This window comes from Cupressus sempervirens, chromosome 8 (assembly GCF_028749045.1).
Source record: "Cupressus sempervirens isolate cs-2001-9-10 chromosome 8, ASM2874904v1, whole genome shotgun sequence".
NCBI classification, from domain to species: Eukaryota; Viridiplantae; Streptophyta; class Pinopsida; order Cupressales; family Cupressaceae; genus Cupressus; species Cupressus sempervirens.
Genome location: NC_143125.1, coordinates 39,055,271 through 39,070,257, shown reverse-complemented (window position 1 = coordinate 39,070,257; position 14,987 = coordinate 39,055,271). Strand labels below are relative to the sequence as shown.

At 31.5% G+C, this 14,987-nt stretch overlaps 1 pseudogene; it reads left to right on the top strand.

The window, feature by feature from the left end:
* Positions 1-4,709: 4,709 nt before the first annotated feature.
* Positions 4,710-6,864, top strand: LOC149541468 (BTB/POZ domain-containing protein At1g30440 pseudogene; annotated as a pseudogene).
* Positions 6,865-14,987: the final 8,123 nt, after the last annotated feature.

The following is a 14,987-nucleotide window of genomic DNA, read 5'->3' as shown; positions in this document are numbered from 1 at the left end:
AGAAAAATAAAAATAAAATAAAATTTGGTAAAATTTTCTATTAGTTAAGGTGGTCAGACACGAGAGTTTTTTTTTCTAAAAAAGTTTTGGTAGAAAATTCATATTTAATTATTTATTTGGAATAAAAATACTGAAAAATATGTGTCACATCCGAGCATGAGTCTACTTTTTATATCTATAATTATATTAAAAAAATATTATCATTTGATTTTTATTAAAGTGGTTAGACATACACCTACTTTTTATTTTCACCCTGAATTTTTTGTAGTACTGCATTAAAATCGAAACTTTTGACCAATCAATTATTATTTTCTCTTGATAAGGCCTAGTAGTATAGAAACTAAATTCAATTTCCTACAGATTATTTTCTTACAACTTTTTGATATAAAGTCCATAACCACTTTAAAATTATGTGTCAAGTTGACATAACCTTGATTTGCTGATTTTTCACTGCCACTTAAGGTCATAGTTTGGTACACCATGATCCTGCACATACCCTAATGTAGTTCTACTTGAAATTTCTTTATAGTTTTATTTTGTATGCTTTAAATTGGTGGAAAATTTGTCTTTGAATCTTATTTAAAAAAAAGTAGGATATGTACTCCTACAAATGATTATATTATGAAGTGAAAAGAACATTAACTTGTCAATGAACCCTTGATCTATTGGTGATGTTGAATCGTTCCCAATAATCTTGTTCCCATGTTGCTACTTAAGTTTGTTTTGTGTAAAAATTTAAGCAGTTAAGTGTTACCACAAGCATTTTAAACTATGTAAAAAGGATAATGTTGGGGTAGCTCTTCATGTGGCTAATAAGCTTATTTTGGTCAGCAATTGTTGCTCAACATTTTTAGCAACAATATGCAGAGCTGGTGGCCCCATGGTTACTAATGGTTGCTACTTATTTCTTAGCGGACATCTAAAATATAATGTTTAAATAAAAATCCTAATAATTAATTTTATAGATAATTTTTTTCAGAAAAAATAGGAGACAATAAAAAATAAGAAAAAATCTTATGGTGTCTTTTTTCTCAATAAGCAAAGAATGCTTATTCTAACTCCTCATTTATTTCAAAGCTTATTTTTAAATTTCAAGTAGGGGCTATTCCAAAAAAGAGGGATAGATTCTAAATGATCTCTTTCCTTCGATTAAAAATTGGTATGGGGACACTAAAAACTACTTAAATTTAAGAACAAATTGCCCATAAGCTATTGTAGTAGAGTAGCGATTATTTAGCAATTGAAAATAAGCTAGAGGAAAAGAAAAGGGACTGAAAATAAATAATCGCTAATTATTGCCAAAAACATCACATAGCTCCACAAACTCTTTTCCCTTTTTTTTTTTTGTTTTGTAAATTCATGTCAAAGCTATCTATGCTCATCTTAGGCTTCTAGTAATAAATTCTTGCCTCCCCTAATTGGAGAATTCAAAGTTTTTTTGCCTCGCTACTCCACGTACAGTATGAACTGCAAGACATGGTTTTTAGACTCAAAGGCTGAAATTTTAGTAAAGGCAATGGACGACAATGAAAAGTGTTTCATTAGTTCCTTTTCCCTTCTCTTTCTCACTGTACTTAGATTTTCTCATGTGGTTGCTTATGCAAATAGCCTATACCATCTTCATTGCTTAGACTAATGCATTACGTACTCCATTCATACATAAGTGGATGTAATAAATTCATGTGTGTGGTCCACTGTCTCGACAAAGGTTTATGACAATATTTTTCAACTATCATTCTTGCAAATATTTGTGAGCAAAATCATGATTATACTCTAGAAATAGAGACGTCGTCAAAAGAAAATTTTCATTCCCTTCAATCTCTCCTTCTTCTAGAAGACATAATACACGTACCCCTCTCACACAGTTTCTATTATAGTTACACTAGATAGATAATAAAGCATCTAGTGTCAATCTTTGGGAGAGATGATCTTCCACATTTGAAGTAGACACTAAAAATCTAATTATTTTAATGATGTGTATTATGTAAACTTTGAGAAAATAAAGACAAATATATTATATAATTACATAATATTATGTTAATGATATCATATGTGTATCTTATAATATATTATGAATAATAATGTGTGTATAGTGTTATATATTTGTAATTACATTAATAATCCACACATTTATGTTAAATATTCCATAGTTTATTATTTGTTTGATTTTGTATTAAAACATTATAAATATTTAAAAACAAAATACTGCATTTCATTGAGAGACTAGAACTAATGTACTTGGTATACATCAAATTCATAGATCATAATTTATTGCACATTCTTTACATTTGTTAAAAAGTGGTCACAATCAAACGTAAATTATAATTAACATATGACAATTCATTGCCCATGCCTAAATTTCGTAATTCTCAATCGTAGTCAAATCTAATGCATAACTTGTTTAAAAGTTGTTAACATGGAACATGGTAAAATATAACCTATCATGAATATTATATAACTTTCATCAATGATTAGATTTTTAAGTGTGCATCATATGATACAATGTACTCTATAATTGATACACTACAACTCATCTTAGAGTCCTAAGATTTGTAAGCATTTCTCACAATCAAATGCAACCCACTGACCCAACATTCCTAAACAAAAAAAATATGACAATATATGTTTTGTTTGAAATTTGGAGAGGGGGACATATATACAAGGAGATATAGCAATAGAAAGAGGTAGATATAGAAGGGGAAAGAGTGAAGAGAATAGGTAGATATAGAGGGGAAAAGAGTGAAAGAAAAATAGGTATGGATATAGCAATAGAGAGTAAGACAAATAATAGAGATGAAGATGGATACAAAGGAGATGGATGATAAAGGAGTAGATATAGAGAGAGGATTAAATAGGGATGATATAGATAATTATATAGGGGAGAAAGAGGAGGCACACACAATTATCGAAGGCAACTTCTTCAAACACCAAGATTTAGTTTCAAGTGCTCCATATTTGTTAAATAAATTAAGTATATTTTCAATTCCTTTGCTCTTTTGTGCTCCCTGATGATGGATCATGTAGAATGATCTAAATGAATGATCTAAAATGTTGATACAAAAATCGATCACACAATCGATCCGAGAAGAGAAAATAATACATATGTTTAATCAATTTTTGTTCTCTTTAAGTTGCTCATTTTAGAATCAAGGTAAGTTATACATGTTATAGGGTTATCTTATTAAGTATAAATTAATATGAATGCATCTTCGTTAAGTTTATTTATCTTCAGCATACACATTGTACACTAAGGTGTAATTGCTAATTTTTGAAATTTTTATTACGTTATTTCAATTAATAAAGAAATTGAAATTTATTTATTTCAACCCCAAAAACTATATTTTTAGGTTGAAGGCATACCTATATTGAGGTGAACGAGCTCGCATTAGAAATCGATGGTTGAGAGTTCAGAATTACTGCTGCAAGACAATCAAACATTTTGAACCGTCGGATTCGTCTAGGTTTGAAATGAATTATTTTTAAGAACTATGCAAGAATGGGTGTTCGAGGCTGCGGATAATATCCATTATTGTTTTTTGGCATTGCTTTGATTTTTTAGTTTGATCTTTTTTTTCCCTTCGTTCTAAAGTGTGTAGTTTACACGTGCTAGTAAAGAGAAGGTATTTCATTTTCTTTGTACACTCGAGAGGAGATAAAAACAATGTAGCTTTCATTGAAAATCTAGTTAAAAACTAGATGGTGATTTATTTAAAACTAATCTAAGATTTCTTTATTAGCTTAATTTAATTCTTTAATTTAAATTAATACTTTAATAAATTCAAAAATCTTTAGTTTGATTTCATAGTAAAATAAAATAGAATAATATTTATTAATACAATTAAAAAATAAATTTCAAATAAATGATTTAAAAATCATATATTAACTATCATACAATCTTTTTCATTTCACAACAATATTAATGTCTTGGAATAATACTTTGAAGATATTAGATTCATATATTATAGATTGAAATAATCAATAAAACAAACATGATACATTAAAATCATAGTTATATTATAGATTATATTTAAAATATCTATTTTCTATATCTATTTGCAAATCTTGTCGATAAAGTGATCTTCAATCAAATCAAATTTATCCACTCATATTTAAATTGATAAACTATTATTTCTGTACAAGAGGGAGGGACTCAAGCTCAAATAGAGCTCTTGTTGTTTATTGAATAGTTAATTTTGATGTTAATGCATAAATGTTTACTTCTTAAGGCAGTAAAAGTATTTTTAAACATTATCAAAAGATGGCTTGAATTTCTCGGAGGTTCTTTTTTGTCCCATTGATTTTTTCCAATATTGTGATATCTAACTCCACCTATTAGATTTGATAATAGTTTGTTGCGATTTTTATAGTATAAGATTATATTCTATATTTTTATTTCTTCAACAAATTTGTTTGGATAATATCATTTTGGTATAATTTGATAGTTTTGAATTTTTTAAGATTTAATATATAAATTATTATTTTAAGATGTTATATTGTTTTATTCAATTTTTTATTTAAATAATTATAATAAAATGTTAATGCTTTAAAAATATAATTATTCCATCTCTACAGATATATTGATAATTTAATAATTATATTACAAAATATCGTGTTGCAAAATTTACACAATCTCTTATCATTGTAAGAACATATAACTTACTAATTTAACATAATTCATTTGGTTTTATATATTATATTTGTTGCCCGGTTATAAAATTCTTTAGCTGTTGCCTGGTTATAAAATTCTTTCAATTTTATAAGCTGTTGTTAATTTTTAAAAACTTGCCTAGTTTTAAGCCTTAAATGGATCATTCTATCTGTGAAATTTGCGAGTCTTTAAGCCTCCACGTCTCCGGCTCGTTCCCAGCCTCGCACAGCATTTGAAATTTTTTAAATCCAACTTCTGAGCCTCCAGATATAAAAGGTTAATGATTGCCGCCTAAACATGTATTTCTTAACCTTTAACTTAATAAAAGGTTAATGTTAACCACTAAAAATACGTTTTTCTTAACCTCTCCTATAGGTTAATGATAGCATTCGAAAACACGTTTTTCCTAACCTAACCTCTCAAAAGGTTAATGAGAGCTACCAAGAATACGTTTTCATTAACCTCTATAAGGTAGTTATTAACCTGGTAAGGTGATACATGCAACATTGTTAATAATGCAGTAGCCAGATAGAAGATGAAGAAAAGCTTCTTTACACCCAAGGAGATGCAGAGTCCTGGAGGAAATGTTCTTTGGAACGGAATTAATACAGATCCAAGGGCAAGAACAGCTGGATCGGATTGGTGGTATGAAGATATTGCAGTTCTGAGCCTAAATTTTTTTTTACGAGAGTAATATCTGCAATGGAAGAAAAAGAAATCAGACAAGAAAGCATCACGGGAGCTATAATTTACTATGCAAAGAAATCCATTCCTGGGCTAACACGCCGAGGTATAGCTACATCTATTAATTTACATTCTGCCCCTTCTGAGGTTGATCCAAAAGAATTTCTGGAAACAATAGAAAGCCTTCTTCCCGAAACTAGGGTTGATAGTGCAACAAATTTTCTATTCGGATTGCTTAGAACAACAAATATACTAGATGACTCTGATTCATGTAAGATGAATCTTGAGAGAAGAATCAGGTTGCAGCTGAAACAGGCCACTCTGGATGATCTGCTCATGCCAAGCTATTCTTACACTGTTGAAACTCTATATGATATTGACTGTGTACAAAGGATTTTGCAGTATTTCTTATCGAATCACCATGGTGCAGATTCCGCTGTGGCTAATCCACATGGATACGAAGATGGTGGCTTTGTGGGATCACCCTCATTGACACCAATCACGGCAGTTGGTAAACTTGTAGACGGTTATTTGGCCGAGGTTGCTCCTGATGGGAATCCAAAACCAACCAAATTTTAGATGTTAGCTGAAGTTTTGCCAGATTACGCAAGGGTTTTTGATGATGGGTTGTATAGAGCCATTGATGTGTACTTGAAGGCGCATCCTTAGGTGACTCTGGAAGAGCGAGAGAAGATCTATAGCATCATGGATTGCCAGAAACTCATGCTTGAAGCCTGTACTCATGCTGCCCAAATGAACGTCTTCCCTTGCGTGTTGTTGTACAAGTGCTCTTCTTTGAGCAACTCCAGTTGAGAAATGCAATCGCTGGTTCTTTTATGGCAGTAGATGGCGCTGATCCAAGCCATACTTTACCCTTCAATCCTATCACAAACCTGGCATTGTCAAGTACAGTTGCGGGTGGGGAGAGATGGAACAACACTATCAGAGAGAATCAACTACTTAAAATGGATATAGATACCATGAGATCACGTGTGCATGAACTGGAAAGAGTGTGTTCAACTATGAGGCATGCAATACAACAAATTGACAAACCTAAAGTACGAAATAGCAAAACTACCAGCCGCAAACCCAAGGCATTACGTATTGACCCAGCCTGTAATGTTTTCGATTTCCTAAAGTCATTTAGAATGTAATTTGTGGACACCACCCATCTGCAAACATAAATGGATAATTATCTAGCTCGGTATTGGTGAAGACAAATATCGATCCATGGACATGTAATGAAGAATGCAAGCACCTCCTAAGATCGCCCCTGATTTGTTTGACGTAATGCCAAGGTGAATAGGCCTGCGAGCTCTTACTAACCTCACGCTATGCATCTAAATTGCTGCAGATACATTTAATCAGTGGCACATAAATGAGAGGCACGATATTGGCAAAGTCACGATTTTTGCAAGGAATGAATCCGGGCTCTTTTTTAATCATTGGATGACCACAGGTTGCATGCTTGTGCATTCAATAAAAGGAAGACATTCCCTATTGAGAGGACGTGTTTTCCAAAGATTTGATCAATCGCCAAATCTCAGCCTTGAGGGTGCCGATAGAGAAGGTCTCTTATGAGTTTAGATGATAAGAACCTTCAATCAAAGGGAATTATGATAGTTCATTGTTAGGTTCATGGCCAAGTTATGGAAGATGTTCGAAACCTTTGAGATTTGCTCCTGACTTGTTTGATACAATGCCAAAATTAAAAGGGTGAACTAAAAACAAAAGTACAGATGAATTAATCTCTACTATCACAGGTGGGGTGCCAGTAAGTGATCTTCAGCATGTTGATTGTCAGTTTCTCCTTGATTCCTTCAGCGTTCAGATTCATTCAGAAATAGAGAACCGTGTGTCAGATGCTGAAACTATGATGAAGCTTAGCCTGGTTGCAGTCACGCTGGGAGATTGTAACATTTCAGCCTATCGGCAGGAGTCAGAAGAAATCCAAGATAGATACCTCACAGCCAAACTCAAGATGGAAAACGTGTTCATTCCGAACTATGAATCAATGATACTCGTCTAAGATGCTTACAGGGCTTTTCGAGACAGATCAATTGTGTCCTGATAGATAGGGCTAATAGCTAGAAGAATTAGTGATTGTATATGCAAACGTTTTTAGGAATCTAGCTAAAGTTTTGTTTTTGCAAGTTTCCTTGTATAGGTTAATTTTCCTAAGGTTAATTAACCTTCCAGAATTTCGTATTTTGGAGGTGGTTATTAACCTCAGAGAGGTAGTTATTAACCTCTATGTCTATATAAGGATACCTTTTGGCTTTGTAAAAAGGACTTTTTGGTTGGAAAAATAAGGGAACACTATGCTGAAATTTTGATCTAGTGATAAATTTTGGAAAGTATGTACACTTTTTATCTCTGAATTGAAAAATCTCTATCGTTTTTCTTGGTGCAAGGAAATAAAATGAGATCTACTTTGGGTTTCTTATTTTAAAATCCAAATTGTTATACGTTGTAGTGGACATTCTCATGGTGCTATGCGAATGTTTACAGATGATAATGAATGTGCTTAATAATATAGGTTGCTTTCAAGCATAGTTCTTGGGTATCTCTGTTATCGATCTTGTTAATCTCTGAAGGCTGTGAGGGCGTGTGGTGCATTCACCTTCCACAACTTTCTCTTAAATTTTGAAGTTTTAGATTCTTTAATTGAAAAACCTTTTAAAAATTATATCTTACGAGGGAGCTGCCCCTCCCAACGTAGAGGAAGGCCGGATATCAAGGGCCTATCCAACTGTTGTGAACGATTTGCCACATACACTCCATTGGGCAAATTCTTCTGTGACAAATCTGTTTACTAACAATATTCAAAATATTATTTTGAGTTTTAATTTTTAATGTAGAACTAAATTATACTTGCATTCAATAAGTTATTTTTCTCTTTTTTTTAATAGGTTCAATAAGTTAATTTTCTTATTCACTATAGATTATTTTTAGTAATATTTGAGTTTGATATAATTTGACTTTCTTATTTTTTAAATTTATTTTTAACTACTTAGAAAATAAAGAAATATATGGAAGGAAAAATAAAATTAATTGTTATTACATAATATATTTCAAGTCTTTGTTTATCTTTCTATTTGTTAGGGTTAAGGTCAAGATTAAGGTTAGATTAGGAATATAATTAGTCTTATGAGTAAAATTAGGATTTTAAGTAAAGTTAGGCTATGGTTAATGATTTAGATTTATATTATGTTATGTTTAGGGTTATTATGTTTATAGTTTGTGTTATGATCTTATTTGGAATAAGAATTATGTTTATACTTTGTAACTATCATTTCTATTTTAACACCTATCTTCATAGATAATATTATTAAAGTAAAAAAACAATTCTTCTTTCTCACTCACTCTATATATCTCTTTGCATACTCCTTGCACCCTAAGATATAATTGTTGCTAGTATAGTTTTTTATTGCACTATTTCAATTTAAGAAAATTGATTAAAAAATATTGAAAGCATCCAATGACACGTGGGTACATAAAGTGCACTAATGTGACGTCATTATCACCTCATGTTGTACGACAACAACGACCCCACGCAAACCATGGGAAGTTGTAGAGAAATTCACTTTAATAATAAATTATTGTTTTCCTGTGCGTTTTGTCGCTTCAGCTTATATTCTGCATGCACGTTTTGTCACAACCTTGACCCCCGGCATTTAATAAGAAATTTGGTTTACATACATCTTTGGAGATCTTATTGCTTTACATGATTGTGTTTGTTTAATCAGATTTCTAGATAAATCAATTTAAAATTCAATGTTCATGAACCAAAATTAATGGATAATATTCATATGATGATGTCGTCCACAAGATGCTCTACAATTTAGCTATAATGATCTCCTCTCAATTCTCTTCTAATGATTCCATTTATTGTTCATAAATGTTTTTAAAATAATTGATGAGTATATATATATATATATATATATACATATAAGTCAATGATGAATATTTTAAATAATATATCACATAAGTCAATACAAATATAGGCGAGGTCTTTTCATGTGGGAGGTCTTGGATTCAAATTAGCTTAACACATAAAAATAATAGTTAATTATAACAAATAACAATAATTAATCTAAATTTTAGGCTTTACACATGCAAATCTAATATAAGAAAGAAAATTAAATTTCTTCAAAAAAAAGTGATAAAATGTAGAAAATAATATAACACATACAAATGTTTTATTTCTTTTAACTAATTTAATTAAAACATACTTAAACATTAAGAAAAATATATAGACATTTAATTTTTATCATTATATTTATATTGAGTTTTGTAAATTATGTCAATAGACCCTTGGTCAACTGGTAAAAATAAGATAAATACAGTGTGAATAATTTATATATATATATATTTTTTAAATTTAATTTTTGAAAAAATGCGAATTAAACTGTGAATAATTAATGGCAGCACTATTTGTAGTGAAGCGTTGTCAATGAAAATAAATAAATAAAGGAGTTGGCATATATAACTATAATCCACACAATAGGGATGAGCACGCAAAGTCAAGCCCAACATTAATGGATAGTACAATGCAAGAGCATATTGCCATTTAACCACATGAATTCAACCTCACGGTCATTATTATATTTTTGTTTGTCAAGATGAAATTTGAAAGAATCTATGTGATCAGCTTGCAGAAAGAAACTAATAATGTATACAACCCATCCCCAGACAAGGATGATTGTATAAATTCTTGCCTCCTCTCTCCAAGCAACTACTTTTTTAATAATATATTCAACTAGAAAGTTCTGTGTCAAATCTTAAATCTAGATACTTGTCTCCCACATAATAATACTAGCTCTTGCACCTTTTTGAGTGCAAGGGTTAAGTTCATAGTTTTATATATTTAAAATAATTTTATTGATATCAAAAATTTAGTCAATAATGTTTGTAACATATTAAATAAATTATATGTACTAAACAATAAATCTAAGAAATTAGGGATAACATTTAATAAATTTATGTTTTTATTCACAAGCTTCTATCTAAATAATTTACTTCCTATTCATCAATTTAAAGTTTTGCACTTGTTTCCTTTACAATTTTAATCTTTATGTTTCTTTTAAAAAATAATTGAAAACAATTATGCTACAAACAAAAAGCTAATTGTATGTTGAATAATTTTTTAAATTGGTCTACCAAATATTTTTAAATATAATAAATTATTCTTAGAAATAGTCTTGTGCTAGACAATATCTCTAGTTAAGCTTTTACCATCATGGAATAAAATTATTTTGCATAAAAAATTGTTAGAGTAAAAGGTTAATTTAATTTAATTTATTACATTACCTTTACTCCCTTCTTAAGATTTCCCTTTATGCATATGCATTCCCATTTAATAATTAAATATCAATTATAAAGTGTCATTTACTTCTTAGGGTCCATTTTATGTTTTACAATCTCCTTTTATAAGGATTGATCAATTGTAAATTTCTTTCTTTATTTCAGTCTAACAATAGAATTTTTCATATTCTTAGATCCAAACCCCTGCCTCTTCTTTTTCTTTTCTTCTCTATGACAAGTTCTTGCATGCAAGTGTTCTTCAGGTTTTGTGGATTTGTATTGCTCAAATCCTTCATGGTAACAAAGTTGAATCTGTTGTAGCTTGTTCTTATTTGGAGAAAAAGAGAAACGAGGGTTTGAGAAAATAGGTCCAACTATTTTCAAGTATTTTTTGTGAAAATAGGGGGTCTCTGAATTTTAGAGCAATTTGAGGCCAAACAGACCTCATAGTTGGCTTCAAAAGATGTAAAAATCCTTATTTTCATATAAAATTTCTCGATTTCCTACACTGGGCAAATTTGAGGCAATTTTTTTCGCCTATCAGGGTCGTATGGTCCTCAGCATGCATTACGATGCATGCAACCCTCTGGTCACCTATGTGCCACCATCACAAGTGTTCCTCGCCCACACACCACTGCACCCAGCTCCACCTGTGCATCGGTCACACTCGACCTGACCTCCATCATCTAGCCTGCGGTTACATGGGGGGTCAGGGGCTAATTCTTTAACCCTTTTTCCATTTTTTGTTGGGGTTTGCAATTTTTTCTTTGCTTTCTGGAGGCCTTGTCAATTTTTTGGCTTTAACATGAGCATGCGGTATCATTTTTTGGAAAACAAAATATCGTTAGAAATTTGATTCTGAGAGGGCCATGATGGTGAAGGTATTTTTGGGAACTTTGTTCAATTTGGTACCTATTTTTCGCTCAAAGTCAAATGATGCTTTATATTTTTTGAGGGGCATAACTTGCTCATTTTAGCTCTGTTATCCAATCTGAAAGAAGCGTCAGAAAGATCTTCTCGAGCACTATCCAGATTCTCTATAATTTTCATCAGTATGCTTTAAAGGTATATGTGATTCTCAAACTAAATATTTTTTTCTCTTTTCTTGCATACACATTCCTTCTAGTAGTTGGGTTTGGTTTTTTGCATTGTGGGGTGTGTTTTGTATTACTATTTCTATTATTTACATCAATAAACTAGAACATTTAAAAAAAATTTCCAACACCTTCTAAAACAATGGCTGAGACCTCTTCTTGTCTAGAACTTTTGATCCCTCATAATTATCGCACATGGAAGTCCTTAATGACACAACTTCTCCAGTCAAAAGGGTTGTGGTCTTGTTCAGATGTAGTATGACCAGTTTGATAGAGGCCTTTTGAGGTCATGGAGCATAGAAACAAGATGGATGAGGCAATGAGGTTGATTTCTTTATAGGTATCCGATAGTCTACAGTTTTCTATGTGGACCAAGCTTGATGGCTTGTTTGGTACAATGAATGAGTTTAGGGCACTTTAGATTGAGAAGGAGATTACCTCTCTTGTACCAAATTATTTTCCTTCCATTGAGGACTTCTTGATGAAGTTCAAACAACATAGATCTTTATTACTGAGTTGTGGGAAAACAAGGTTAACATTGAGTGCATTTACATGATTCTTTCTAAGCTTCATGGAAAATTTTAGATTTTTGCTTCTACCTTCCATTCCATCATGGATGCTTTGTATACTAGATTTATGATGCCATCCTTTGAGGGTTTTTGTGATCATTTGACTCAAGAGAAAGCTAAGCTTTCCCAGTTAGATTCTCTCACATGTTTACAAACTTATGCATTGGTAGTTTAGACATCTTCTGGAAAGAAGGAGAAGAAACATAATTCACATCCTATAGAGTCTCAGATTGATTCTAGCCCTTGCATCACATTAGGTACACCTCCTCCTCAAAAGGATAAACCAAAGTCAAATAGACTGAAGTGTGTTGCACACCATATGGCATCTTCTCAGGATTTGTTCTCTTATTTTGAGGCTTCTCCTACTCCACACATTTTGATGGGGAACAACATTGTTATGACCATATGTGGAAAAGGTTCTATTGATATTGATGATGATACATTTCATGATGTACTACATGTTCCATCTTTGTCCTCTAACCTTCTCTCTATTTATCAAATTACACACATTGGGATAGGGAGGACAGATGAGTTTGCACAAGATTCAGTACACATCAGAGATAGTGAGACATACAATATTGTTGCTACATGAATTGTTGATGATTCTTTTTGCTTATACTCTTTCTCTCATTTTTGGTCCACCATCTCCACTATCAGAGACTCACTCTCCTTCTTCATATACTGAGGTGAAGTCGGGTCACTTGAACTTATGTGTTGTTCCTAAGACTATTGGTGTGACTTCTACGCCTCCACCTCCTATTCAGATTCTATCTATTACACAAGATTACTCTTCAACATTTCCTACCATTGTAACTCTAGTCATCAAGCCACCTAGTGCAGTTATTGAGGATATATCAGAGGACACACATCTCCTCTTAGATGACATATTCAACACACTTGTTATCCCACCTCCATTGGAGATTCCATTTCAAGATTCTAATGCATTCTCCTTTGAGCATTGGCTAGGACTTCTAGCTTCAACCTACATTTAGGGGTTTCATCATCCTTGTCTAGTGCCTTTGTTTCTTTCAGATTTGAGACCATTGGTTTGTTTATCAACACAAGAATTTTTCCATTCTCGGGGGGCTATGGAATCTCAAGCCTCTATCATGGGGGGTTCCATTAAACTTATGGTTTTGAGAGAATCTCTTGAGACATATCATTTGTACTTAATTTTCTTTCTATCTCTTTTTGGAGTAGGGTTTTTTCCATGTGGTTTTCCCTATTTCTTCGTTTCATAGAGATTTGGTTGTGATTGGGTACCTCATTAGGCCTTGTTGTCGGGACCCAAGTTTTCTTTCAGCATTGTTGTTTCCTTGCTTTTTCATGCATTGTTGCTCATCTTAACGGGAGGGTGTTAGAGTAAAGGATTAGTTTAATTTCATTTATAAAATTACATTTACTCCCTTCTTAAAATTTCCCTATATGCACATGCATTCCCATTTAATAATTAAATATTAATTATTAAATGTCATTTACCTCTTAGGGTTTCCCTTTTAGGTTTTACGATCTCCTATAAGGATTAATCAATTGTAAATTTCTTTCATTCTTTTAGTTTGATAAAATAATTTTGCATATTCTTAGAGCCAAACCCTTGCCTCTTCTTTGTCTTTCTTCTCTGTGATAGGTTCTTGCATGTAGGTGTTCTTCGGGTTTTGTAGATTTGTATTGTTCAAATCCTTTAGAAACAAAAATGTGATCTTGTATTTAATTTATCACTAAGAATATGGTAGAAGAAAGGATATGGGTGTTTAGGTGTGTTACATTATTATTATTATTTTGTTTTAATTTTTGTAATATTTGTGATAGTCTTATAAGTTTTGTTTTCCTTCTTAAAAATAATTAATAGATGTTAGTAATTATGGGTTTATTAGGTTTCTATAATAAAAAAATTTAAACATTTTTTAAAAAATTAACTAAATAAATACTATCATTAATTTATATAATTTATTAGCCTCTTTTACACTAATTCAAAACAAATCTACACATCGTGCATTCAAATACAAAGTTATGCAATCAATTCACAATAGTTATCAATTTACAATCAATGTTTCAACAAGAAGATGAAAGTGGCATACAATAAAAATTTTGCCTGTTGCTGTAGAATATATGAGATGCAAACCCAATTGAAGATGATTGAAAGCTTCTAATGACCTGTACATGAGTACAAGTTATAATGAATGAATTTAAAGCATTTGAAAATTCTACACACATGTTCATTAGTAATAATGCAGTAATGCTAGACAATAGAAAGATGTTGAAGTTATTAAATCCCTCAGTTGTATAATTACAATGATAAATTGTGTAAGAAAAAATAACTATATAATGAAAGATGAAAAATTAGAAACAAGATGTAATCCTTTACAAAGGACAACACACTATGCTTACAACAGACATATAGATAGAGGCAGGACTTGTCAATGGAGCTCTTGGTGAGATTTTTGACATTGCTTACAAGATAGGTTATAAGTCACCAGATGTCGCCATGTATGTTACTATACATTTTGATAATTATAGTAGGCCATCATGAAACCAGTAAGATCCAAAAAGTAGAAAAATAATTAGAAATTTGGTGAAAAAGGAGCGGTCTGCAAGTGGGGCATTGTCATTGGTATTGTACATATTGTTGACTACTATTGTAGATGATCAAATGAATTCTTGTTGTGTAGTAGAGGGTCATGTGCC